Source organism: Fundulus heteroclitus, unplaced genomic scaffold (genome assembly GCF_011125445.2).
Source record: "Fundulus heteroclitus isolate FHET01 unplaced genomic scaffold, MU-UCD_Fhet_4.1 scaffold_918, whole genome shotgun sequence".
Taxonomy (NCBI): domain Eukaryota; kingdom Metazoa; phylum Chordata; class Actinopteri; order Cyprinodontiformes; family Fundulidae; genus Fundulus; species Fundulus heteroclitus.
In genome coordinates, this window is record NW_023397382.1 from 2,061 (window position 1) to 14,740 (window position 12,680).

General features: G+C 42.6%; 1 pseudogene; it reads left to right on the forward strand.

Annotated features, from left to right (window-relative positions):
- Positions 1–465: 465 nt before the first annotated feature.
- LOC118562432 overlaps positions 466–12,680 on the forward strand; it is a 32,238-nt pseudogene continuing 20,023 nt past the window's right edge.

The following is a 12,680-nucleotide window of genomic DNA, read 5'->3' on the forward strand; positions in this document are numbered from 1 at the left end:
TGATGAGACTAAATCCTCCTACAGGCAGGAAGGGAACGGGCAGAATCCGCGCTAATCTCCTCACAGAACCAAACATTGGAAGAAAACGGCAAATTAAATCCTGATGAATTCCTCTTCTGGGAGTTCTTTCAAGTGAATCTAGGCCCGACTGAGATGGCTTGGACATGTTTAGAGGCGGATAGGGAAGACGTGGGTAGGATGCTGAGGCTGGAGCGGGACGCCTGGAGGAAGACCAAAGAGGTTTATGGATGGAGTGAAGCGGGACATGAAGGTCGCTGGTGATGAGAGATGAAAATGCAGAAGATAGAGTCAGGTGGAGACAGATTAACGAACATATTAATGAATATCTGTGTTTTTAATTAACCAGCCAGTCTTCCTCTGTCCATTCTTCTTCCAGCTTGTAAAACGAAAGTCGACTGTTCTGCTCGTCGTCGCTAACTGCCTTGAACTTTTCTTTTTGTTCCCCTTCCAGGAAACTTCAAAGGAATGTGTAAACAGATAGACCACTTTCCCGAGGAAACGGATTACGAAGCAGACCCATCCGAGTACTTCTTACGTGAGTAACAGCCGTTTTTATGTCTGTGCCATTTATTAGCATTTTTCCTGGGTTTGCTCAGACGGCCACTTTGCTCCTGGCCCAGCCGTCACTTCTGTCTCTGCCTGCTTTTAGCGCGGTGCCGGCCAGACCCAGCCTCGCCAAGCAGCTCATCTGTTTTTACTGCTCGGCTGTGTGTAACATAACGTGCAGCGTTACAGTCAGCTGTGTACCCTGTAAACACAGCCCATCGATTTCTGCTCCCGTTTCCTTTGTGCAAGCAAGAAAGAGATGCTTGTCGGAGTCATTTGCTTACAAATCCTTAAAATCACAGCAGGTACTTTGGGCTCATGAAGTACTGCAGCCACTATAGTGGGGTCAGATTTAGTTTTGGCTTTTAGGGCGGCTTCTCTGTTACGCCAGCTCTTTTCTTAGCTACAAGGACATATTAGAAAATATCTTTGCATTGGAAAGACTGTCTCTGGATCCGTAGTTTGTTCCTGTAAAATTGTCTTTGTTTCATGATTTGTACAGTTATGACTACTTCTAAGATAAAACGTTTCTCATTATTATTTAAATAGTTGGTGTTTTTGTGAAGAACAGCAGAGTCCTGCACCGATCTGCAGATCCTACAGCTGACCCAGTTCGTACATTTTGTGTGACCCAAATAATTCAGAGGCACACGCAGCGCTGTGTAAAAGTATTTGCTCCTCACAAATTCCTTCTGTAGTTTGCTTTTTGTTTTCTGACTTTTTTCCAAGTCATCACGCAAAGATTTGAATGTGGAAGATAATCTTAAACAAAAAGCGGTTTATAAATGGGGAAAGCTTCTCACGGCTCTGTGTCCAAATGTATTTAACCCCTAAAGCTTTGAGATAACTTTTGCATCCAATGGAGGAATTTTGGCCGATTCTCCTTCACACATTGGATGGCTATTAATACAGCAACATTCATATGCAGGAGATACTAAAACTATAGAGGACAAAAGAGGCAATTACAATTACACAAAAAAACAAAAAACTGTAAAGAAAAAAGGACAATATCAGCACAACAAGCAAAATATAGAGATGATAAATCCTTAATATAGCTGAGAAAAAAATCTTACCTCGTCAAGATCAGCTAATTTGTTATCCAACTTCATCCTTGCAAAGGTGAAAATCTATTTGTTATTTGATGATTCATTACTTTTGTTTGGTACATTTTAGAATTTAGCTAAGATAAGATAAGCTTTATTGATCTCACAATGGAGAAATTCACTTGTCCCATCGTCAAAAGTCAGAAGAAGGTGCCAAAGTAGGTACATAAGTAAGTAGCTCAACGTACCCAGAGGGTCGTGCTTTTCTACAGGAGCCAAGGTTTTGTGAAAAAGTGGTGCAGGAATCTTGCTTTGAATGTCTGGCTCATCTCCATACGAAGCATATCAACGGTTTATTTAAGGTTATGCCAGAGCATTTCTATGTCGGTAACTTTCAGAAATGGCCTTGCTGCTGTGCTTTGGATCCGTGTGTTTGAGCTGAAAGTCTCAAACTGATGGTCGTAAATGTTCCTTAAAGGTTCTTCTGCTCCAGAGCTGAAATCCATCCAAGTTGTGAAACAGCAACACGTCCCCAGACCATCACACTACCACCACCATGCATAACTGAAGACGAGCTTTTTCTGAAGCGCTGTCTTAGGGGATAATCAAGATTTTTTTTGGTTAATGTGAGGCGAGTCTTTGTGCTGTTATTTTTATTTATATTATGTTATGTTTTTTATTTATTTTAGTTTAGTTTTGGCCATTGAATCTTACCTGGAGGCCATTTCACCACTTTCTTTGTCATTGTTGAGTCTTGAACATCTGATTACTGAAGCAAGTGAGGCCTCAAAATCACCGGTTGTGTATATTTAAATGAAAAATTCGGCTGTTATATCGGTTATACATTAAAGAGAAAGGTTAAAAGAGCTGAGGGTTTATCTCCCTGTTCCTCTCTGTTAAAAGAAAGAGGAGATGGAAACGGATTATCGATATCAGGTCCCCACAAAGACAGGCGTGTCTGGAGCACACAGACAGAGACAGCAGTCACCAAGCTGTTGTCCTGTTAAAGACGACCGAGTTTGTCAGAAGTTTCAGATTACAGCTTTATTCCCACAGGACTTCATCTTCCAAAAACAAGTTTCATTTAGCTGAAAGGTCTCCAAATATATTCCCTCCTCCTGTGAACTTGTGACCAAACCTGTCCACCTGTCCACAGGTGAACCTGTGCTGCTTTGTGAAAACTACAGCCCATGTTTCACAACCATTTTACTAATAAAACTATTTTTACACAAATCCTTGTAAATGAATGTGCTTCTAAAGAAGGACGAGTGACTCTTTCTTCACTTCTGGAAGATTCTAGGTCAAGTTGTCTCCTCTTTAAATAAAACAGACAAAACATAAAACCTCAACCTGTTACCATAGGGGGGGGGGGGGGTGATTATCTTACAGGCTGTGGTGGATTTCCTGCGTAAAGAACGTGAAGTTTGAGCAGCTGAGCAGAGAGCAGATCAATAAAAAATGCCGATTGCTGTCGTCACCTCGTGTTTTAAGGCGTTTTTTCCCATTTTTCCATTTCTGCCCATTTTGGCTGCAAGTGTTCGTTAGCATAATGAAAGATAAACATGTCAATTTGATCATATTTGACGGAAAACAACTAAAAGTCGTGTCATGCGTGAGAGTCCAGGTATCTGCATCCAGAGCAGATACCTGCACTCTCGCTGTGCGTTTCAGCCGTGCCTCTGTCACATGACTCGATAACGTCTTGATTCCCTTCAGACCTCTTTCTGCCTTTCTGCAGCGGTCGGTGACGGGAACGCGTCAGTCTGATCGTCCCTGACTGCAGGGGACGGCCTCGGAGGACCGAGCCGTGCGTGCCAGGGCAGGAGATGAAGCCGGCCAATTAGGCTGCGTTTGACTCAGCGCTCTGAGCGCTTGTTCCAGTCCGTCTGTGCAACGGAGAAGGGTTATGATAACAGCTCCGGTAATGGTTCTAACTACGCCAGAGCTGTGGCCATGGAAGACGGGAGTCATAATGAGGCATCCGTCAGGGCGGGATGATCCGGCCTTCAGACCCGCGCTCTTCCAGTGTTGGTTAACCTCTTAGCAAGCCGCAGTTGGAGAAGGCCGCGCTCCTCCCAGCGGCTTGCCAATTAGGACACTCACATCCATAAATATTTCAGCCTCGTTCTTATATGGGTCAGGCCTCTCTTGATCGCTGTCTTTCTCGCCGTCTCTTCGCCCTCACACCCCTTACTGCTGCATGTCGAGAGTCGTTCATGGCAGCCATGATGATTCACAGCATTACTCTCCTTTTTCTTCTTGTTGTTGTTCCTTGGGTGCACCATGAGGTCAGGGGAGGATGCAGCACCTCGCCCGGTTACACGTGCAAATTTCCTTCTCACGGACCCACCTGGTGTTTCCGTAATGAGGAGGTAGATGCCGCCTCTGGGTGGACAGAGACAAAGAAAATCTGCTCCAGCATGCAGGCCAGGGTTACGCAACACCAAAATGTCACTTCAGGTGAAGATCCGCCGGAAGTGACATCACGGAGGAGCTCGCTGGCCCAAAATCGGCCAGCCACGCCGCTGATGTCGTCAGGAAGCGTGTCGAGGAGAGAGATTTCCCATGATGCGGTTGCCGAGCAGAAAAAAAACCTGGATTAATAAAGACTATCTTATCTTATCTTATCTTATCTTATCTTAATTCTGCTGCACACGCAAAGGCCGACGTGCCGTGCTCACGCCGACAAATGCATGAAACTCTGAGCAGTAGCTGCCGTGTGTGCTCAGCTCCCCCAGCAGCTAGGCAGTCTGCATATCCACGCTGGGTTATATAAGCCAGCTGAGGCACACTGAAGCGCCAGTGGGTTTTTAGATCATGCCGTGTTGGAGCTTCCATCATCCGCTGCTCTGCTGGGCGCTAAGCAGCTGAGAGAAGATGAAAGACGCAAAGAAAACGCCCAGTTATGCAACCCACTGATACTGTGATGGGACTGCAACCAGTAACGGAGGCACAGAGGCCAGGTGAGGCCAGGTGAGGCCAGGTGAGGCCAGGTGAGGCCAGGTGAGGCCCAGTGGCTCCGGTTGTCTGAAGTTTAGGATGTAGTTTTTTGTATTTTATTCATTCCTTTACCAGAATTTATGCATGATGAAATCCAAAAGTGCCATAATCCAATAAATCCAATAGTTTGTGACTTTAAGTCATTTGAATTGGAATGAAAATAAATAAATGGGTACAACAGCAATTCTTTAAATGTGTTTCTGAGTTCTAAAACTTTACAATTACAGCATAAAAGAAGGTCTGGCATTTAAATAAAAAGCCATTTATTACAGATAAACGGACTGGAGTAAAGACCTGGATGAACTGATGGGAGGAGTTTATCTCCAGACCTTCATCCTTCCAGAGGCGCTGAGCGTGACGGACCACGTGTATTTTTGGTGCTTTCTGTCGTCTGTCTATTTTAGGACAGTCAGGATAACCAAAATGGTTTCTATTTACTAAATGTTTGAATTATGAGAACACGTTTCAAATTCAAATTTCTTCAAATTCACAAATTTACTCTTTACATACATTAATGCAAACAAAAAGCCCAGAGGATGATGGGTTCTGTAGGCCTAAGCGGCATACCAACCATGAAGATGTTTGGTAACAACACCGGTTAAAGTTAGCAAGTACTCCCAGAGACAAAGAGCTTAAGTTTTTTTAAAGAATCAAAGTAGTTGGTCATAATAATTGTTAGATTTGGCCTGGAGCCCTGAGAACATCCCAGCTGTGGACTACAGAGGTGAGAGCATCATGTTGTGGAGGGCTTTCTCTGCTGGATGGATGAGTGCACTTCACAAAATAGATCATCTTCATCTTTATCTTTATTGTCATTGCCACGTATATTCCAGTAAAATTTGTTTTCTCAATTTAACCCATCCCTCAGGGCAGCGGCCCTCAAACTGGGTTCTCCGGACACCCGGGGGTCCGCCAACCACGGGTTGGGGGTCCGTGGAACACATGTTGCCGGGCTTAAGGAGGCAAATATTTAAGTCTGTCCACTTCATCAAGTAAGGTAAAAGCCCAATCAGCTAAAAATTAGGAAGAATGTCAGCAGTTGCATCGAGAATGAGGATCTAATCTCCACCGAATGTTGAATATTAGGTGTTTCTATATTTTTTAAAAACATACATAATTCCTAATATTACCTTTTTGTTATTATATCACCGCTGCTAAGGGGTCCCTGGCCACGGAAAGTGTTAGCAGCCCTTCCTTGGAGAGCGTCTGTGCGGCTTCCAGGGAGCGTTCTGGGGCTGAGGGTCTTGCTCAGGGACTCAGAGTAACAGCTTGTGGGAGTCGAACCTCTACGCCACCACTCCCGCTCAACATGGCCTCAAAAGGAAAAAACATTATGTGTAAATATTGAAGGCATGTTTGTTTCTGTAGCACTTTTCAGTCACGAGACGATTCAAAGTGCTGTCCATGAACAGAAAGACATTAAAGAGGGAGAACAGCTCAAAACTCTGGCCAGGAACAACAAAGTGGTCTAGGGACTCAAAGTGGAGGTTTTTTAGTTTCCCGTCACGAAGCCCCCGGTCTGAGTCCCTCAGGAAGGTTGTTGGCAGAGCTGAAAGGTGTGTGTGAGCCAGGTGGGCCTGAAACCTGACTCAGCAGCACCGGTTCTGTCAGGAGGAACGGGCCAAACCCTCAGCAAGCTACTGTGAGAAGGTTCTGAAAGGAAACGCTAAACGTTTGACCCAAATCATACAGTTTAAAATGCAGGTTTACAAATTACTAAGGAAGAGTAGGTAAACCTCTGAATTAGAAAAATAGTTTAAAAAATGATTCATCCAGAAAACGATCTCTCTCTGGCCTAAAGCAGGAAAATGTAGCCTGCTTTGATATGAGATATGGAGAAAATCAGCTTGTGTGTCTTTCTTTTAGGAAATGTAATTATCTGGTTACTGCATTAGCCCGGCAGTGTTAACCCCTCTTGCTTCCGGACAAGAAGGTCTAAGGTTGAAATCCCAGCTGAGGCCTTCCTGGTGATAATTCTGCATGTTCTCCCCGTGCAAACACAGGATTTTAGGATTTATCTGGGCCTCATGGTTTCCTTCTACGATTTAAAAACGTGCATGTTAGATTAATTACAGTTTCTAAACTACACTTAGGTGTGATTGTGTGCTTGAATGCATGCCTGTCACCTCTTGCCTGTTGTCCATGTACTCAATAGTATTGAATTATGGCAAGGCAACAACTTCCCTCTGTGGTCGGCAGCTACGCGGTCCCAGAACATGAAATCCATTTTTCTCAGTAGCTTACAGAAAATTTAGATCAACCGTCTGACAAACTTTCTTCCCTCCTCCGTTGTCTCCATTCCATGCGGTTCACATGAGCTGATCTGGGAGCGTTCTCTGACATTGATGAGGCTCTTGTCACCCTCGGGCCTCGCGGGATGCTGGACGCTAGCCTGAGCCGGCTTTGGTGTCGCCCGATAAAATCAATGGGTCTGGGGCGAGGGCTTGTAGGGCAGAAGCAGGGGGTGGTATCAGCTTCCAGAGTAGCACAGTCAGGCTGTCAGAGGACAACATGATGTGTTCATTCTCCGCAGACGGCTTTACTGCCCGCTCAGATCATGAGGCATCCCACGTAATCACGGAGAAACTGTGCCTTCTCGTGTTTGTCGCAGTCTCCACGCCACAAATAAGGAGCCCGTTGTTAGGAACTTAAAACACAGCATACAGATGATGGGACACTAAATTAAAGGCCAATCATTTTTTGTCCTGACTGACCGAGGAAGATCAGCCCTCTAACTTTACACGTTATTAAAGGGGACTAAAGAAATATTGCGCCTTGTAAAACCCAGAGCTGAGGGAGTGCGTTGCCATAATAAACTATATATATATATATATATATATATATATATATATATATATATATATATATATATATATATATATATATATATATATATATATATATGTATATTAGCATGTACAGGACAAGCTGCTTTATGCTGCTGTGTCACTGGGCTCCTTTAAGTTACTTCAAAGGTGCACATTTACGCAGCAGGCGTGTCATTTCTGTCTCCAGGTTCAGGTTTGACCATTTGTGAGCTTTCTTTTTTGTTGTTGCAAAATTTCAATTGTTCAAGTATTGTAAGATGTATATTCAGCCAAAAGCAAAAGAATGTGCAGCTGTGGAGGAAAACCAATCCAGTGTACAGGCACAGCTCGAAGAATGAAGTAGTAGAGATGTGCTGCAGTGTTACAGACGGACGTCTTTTCATTTACTCCATCTTGAATGCATCACATAAGATAATTACTGTGCTTTGAATGCTTTCAGCCTTCTGTCATCTCAGGACAACACCAGTACCTCTAAAGCTTTCTGCTGTCATCTTTAATGTCATTTAGAGCTTTGAAGCGGGCCTTTGTGCTTTTTACGGCACAGTATCCTAACTATAGTTATGCATTTTCTTCACTTGATTCAGAGTTTGTTTTGAATTTATGGTAAGAAAATGAGCAAAGTCACATGCATGCACTGCAAATACGGAACTAAAAATAAGTCCAAGTTTCCTGAAATGAGTGAGATTTTCATTGATTTGAGCAGGTAAATAAGATTATCTGCCAATTAAATGAGTATTTTAACCCCTAAAATAAGACAATTATATATGCACTTGAAAAAAGATGATGGAGATGAGTTTTTCCTATTTTAAGTACAAAAATCTTATTCTATTGGCAGATATGCTTATTTACCTGCTCAAATCAAGGAAATTTGTTAATAAAGAGTCATTTGTTTTTGATGCAGCCACCAGTCTACGAACACAACCCGTTCAACCCAATGATGTGTGGGGATCTGCAGCAGAAACAAGGTTAAAGATATCTTGCTTGCTGCCCAGCTTTTAATTTCTTTATGTTACAAAACGTGCACCATAAACACTGCAAATGTATCAGGAACATTTCGGTTTGTATTTTATCCTGAAAAGATCACCCATGTCTAACGGGAGTAATATTAGACGACTGGTACAGGTGTGCACAGTTTCCTGGAACCATACAACAAACAAAATTAAGGGAAGAGGTGGCTTAGTGGTTAGAGCAGAGCGCCTGCATCCTGACAAGGCTGCAGGTTCACTGGTTCCCCCACAGCCTTCCTCTGGGTCCCTGAGCAAGACCCTCAGCCCCAGAATGCCCCCTGTGCACCGCACATTAGCCGCCCACTGCTCCCCAAGCGATGGGTTACATGCAGAATTCACACTTCATTAGAATGTACAATGTTGCACTGACAAACAAAGATGATTATTCATTTTTTTAAAAACATCTATGGCTTCTGATGCGGCAGCTTCGGCTTAGTGGGATCTGTGGTTATCTTGCAGTTGTGGGGCTGATTTCAGCTTCCTCCTCCAGCAGCTGTTCATGTTGGACAAGAGATTTAACCCCAATCTGCTTATTGGTATATATGAATATATGAATAAGAGACGGTGCTTGTTCTAGTGTAAAAGTGCTGAGTAGTTGTTATGAAAAACAATTTACCTTTATCCCAAGTTCAGAAAGAAAAATTCCAAAAAGAACCAAATCATTTTAAAATAAGTTCTAATTTTGACTTCCTGCTGCCTGTTCAGTCCTCAGTAAACGTGGTAAAAGTTCATGATAGGATAAAGAGAAAAGGACTGAACAAGTGTGGCTGGTTTGAGAAGGTAGCAAGTAAAAAGAATTAACCGCACAATGTCTGGAACATTGTCTCTAGACAGATGTTTGAACAAAATGTGCAGAACTCTGTTTGGAGAAAAATAAAACGACAAAAAAGTCAGCTTACACTTTTCATATGCATTCAAAGCACATTTGTACTTTTTCAAAAAGGGGAAGAATGTGAACGTCACAAGTGAAGGAACGCATTTCTAGCTGCAAGTTAATGTGAATGTTTGGAGAAACACATTAGCACCAACAACCGTTACGTACAATGGCGGAGACATGAAGATAAAGTCGTGCTGATGAGCCCAAAACGGTGTTACCTGAGTGGACCAGGTGTTCTGTGCAATCAAAGTAAATTAGAATCAAATGTGGGTCCTGGCTAAAGTGGGCCATTAAATAGAGCGATGATCCCAAACACAGCAGCAAATCTACAACAGAATCACTGAACAAGAAAAGAATCAAGGTCTTGCAAACGGCCTAGTCAAAGCCAAAAGCTCAATCTGATTGTAATGGAGTGACCTTAAGGGGGCTGTGCAGAAAGAAACCGCCACGAACCTCAATGAACTAAAGTAATGTTGGGTAACTATCTCATGCACAGTAATCACTGCAATAAACCGCCATTTAATGTGTTGCTTATTCATAAACCACTTTAATGTATTTCATCACTCAATGTAGCACCACCTACTGGCCAACCAGTGTAATTTTACACACACACAAAACAAACGGTTCAACTGAATAAAGTTACACCTGAAATTATCCTCTACTAGATTTTCAGATATTTTCATTTAATCAAGAAGCCGAAAGGAAGCGATTCAGGGTGTGACTTTATTTGGTGATTAATTTACAATATTTGAGATGTGCTTGAAAGGATCCATTTATTTGGGTCTACCATGAAACAAAAAATGCGTTTTACAATAGGGCAGACAGCGGTTTTCAGTGATAGACTCAGGAAAGTGAATTTATGGTTGCAGAAGACAGTCTGGAGATGAGCGACAATCAGAGCAAAATAGTATTTTCTCCAGACTTTGTCGTTTACTTATAGAGAATGTGTTATATTGAGCGTTAATGTTTATATGAGCCCAGTTTAAACAGACTGGATTATCCTTACATTAAGCGATTGGTATGTTGAAATAATCACGTCCCACCAGAGAACAATAAGTGTTGTCTTCTGTTGTAACCCACTAACTGAATGATGCGGTCACTTTTTAACAAAAGTTACACATCTCCACTTCCACGACTAGATGGCTGGTGCTCAGAGGGAGTCGATGGGACCAGCTTTACCCGCTGAATGCATGCTCCCTACGCGGGGGAAGACAACACCTGCGTCCGCACCACAAGTAATAAAGTCGCCGTTTTATTCTCAAATGAAGTTTCTAAATGCCTCAGCTCGCTGATAACATGGGTAGCCATGTTTGTTGGGACTGAGGCTGCAGCGGCAGCCATTGATAGCAGCAACATCCTCTACATTAGACCCATGCAGTCTAACCAGCCAATAGGCAGAAAGTGTCCCCTCAAGACACGCCCCTTACACATTTGCATAAGGAGGCAGAAATGCAGAAATAAAACAGACAATACTTATAACACAGGCACAGACATAATTACATTAAAAAAATAAGCAATTAATAAATAAAATTTTTAATTCTAGGAAACAATAAATAAATAGGATAATTATTCATACATAAACAAGCTAATTAAGGGATATATACATGTACGTCTCATTGTATAATTTACTTACTGCTTACATTTATTTATTTGCTGTATTTCTATGCATTTAATTGTAATATGCTGGTGAAGATTCTCAGTCATCCAGGTCATGGTCATTCCAAAAAAAGGTAAAAAACAAAGCAACTGGACTTGTTTTCCGTAGTTGAAGACGTTTCGCTTCCTCTCCAGGAAGCTTTCTCAATTCAAAAAGTCTGGAGTAATGATGAGTAACAAGCTTTATACCATTCCAAACAAAGGCCTGTAATGGCTTAGTTAACATGCAAATTCAATCGAAACAGGACCACCCCTTAGTAATGGGCGGTCGTTAAAACCATTAAGCCAGCGGAATGGACCGAAACTGGTCCACTCCTCTGTAACGAGGAGTCGTTAGAGTTGTTATTGGCTTGGCTTAAAGGAACAATGTTTTGATCACCTGAATGAGGGTGAGAGTTAAGTGTATAGGAAACCCACCCACACAGACCAATATCTTCTTTTTGACTCACACCACCCACTGGAGCACAAACTTTCCGTCATCAGAACCTTACAACACCGGGCCCAGCATGTCCTACTAAAACAGAAGGGAAGCACAAGGAACAGAAACACATCAGAGATGCCCTCCAAACCTGTGGGTACCCTAACTGGGCTTTTGTCAAATCAGCAAGAAAATCCAAAAGACCCGCTGCAGAACATAATGGTGAGAAGAATAAACGCAAAAACATCGTCATCCCATATGTTGCTGGAGTCTCTGAAAAACTCAAGAGGATTTTCTCCAAACACAAAATCCCAGAACATTTCAAACCAAACAGGACCCTCAGACAGAGGCTGGTGCATCCCAAGGACAAAACCCCCAAACCTAAGATGAGCGGAGTGGTGTCTGCAGTTCAGTCAGTGAGGAATGTTCTGATCTTCATGATGGAGAAACCAAACAACCTCTCCACAGACGCATGGCTCAACACAGGAGAGCTACCTCCTCAGGACAAGACTCTGCTGTCCACTTACACCTAAAGGACAAAGGACACTCTGTGAGGACCAAAATGTCCATATTTTGGACAAAGAAGACAGATGGTTTGAAAGGGGTGTGAAGGAAGCCATCTACGTCAAGAGAGAAAGACCAACCTTAAACAGAGGAGGAGGCCTTAGGTTCCAACTCTCAAAAACTTACAACACAGCTATAGGATTAATTCCAGCCAATCGTCAACTTAACTCTCACCCTCATTCAGGTGATGAAAACATTGTTCCTTTAAGCCAAGCCAATAACGACCCTAACGACTCCTCGTTACAGAGGAGTGGACCAGTTTCGGTCCAATCGGCTGGCTTAATGGTTTTAACGACCGCCCATTACTAAGGGGTGGTCCTGTTTCGGTTGAATTTGCATGTTATCTAAGCCATTACAGGCCTTTGTTAGGAATGGTATAAAGCTTGTTACTCATCATTACTCCAGACTTTTTGAATTGAGAAAGCTTCCTGGAGAGGAAGCGAAACGTCTTCAACTACGGAAAACAAGTCCAGTTGCTTTGTTTTTTACCTTTTTTTGGAATTTAATTGTAATCTCATTTATTTATTAAGCATTTTTTCATTCAGGGATCTATTTTTGAGTGCGTCAGAGTTGTTCCTTCATATAGTGTTGCTTCAGCATTAAATTAATTTATCAATCATTTATTTGGAGATGCTTCGCTACGTTTTCTGTTAAATACCTTCCAGAGCTTCTGTTTCTCTCCCTGTCAGATGTTTTTTTCACCTGTTTTCCCTTTAATTC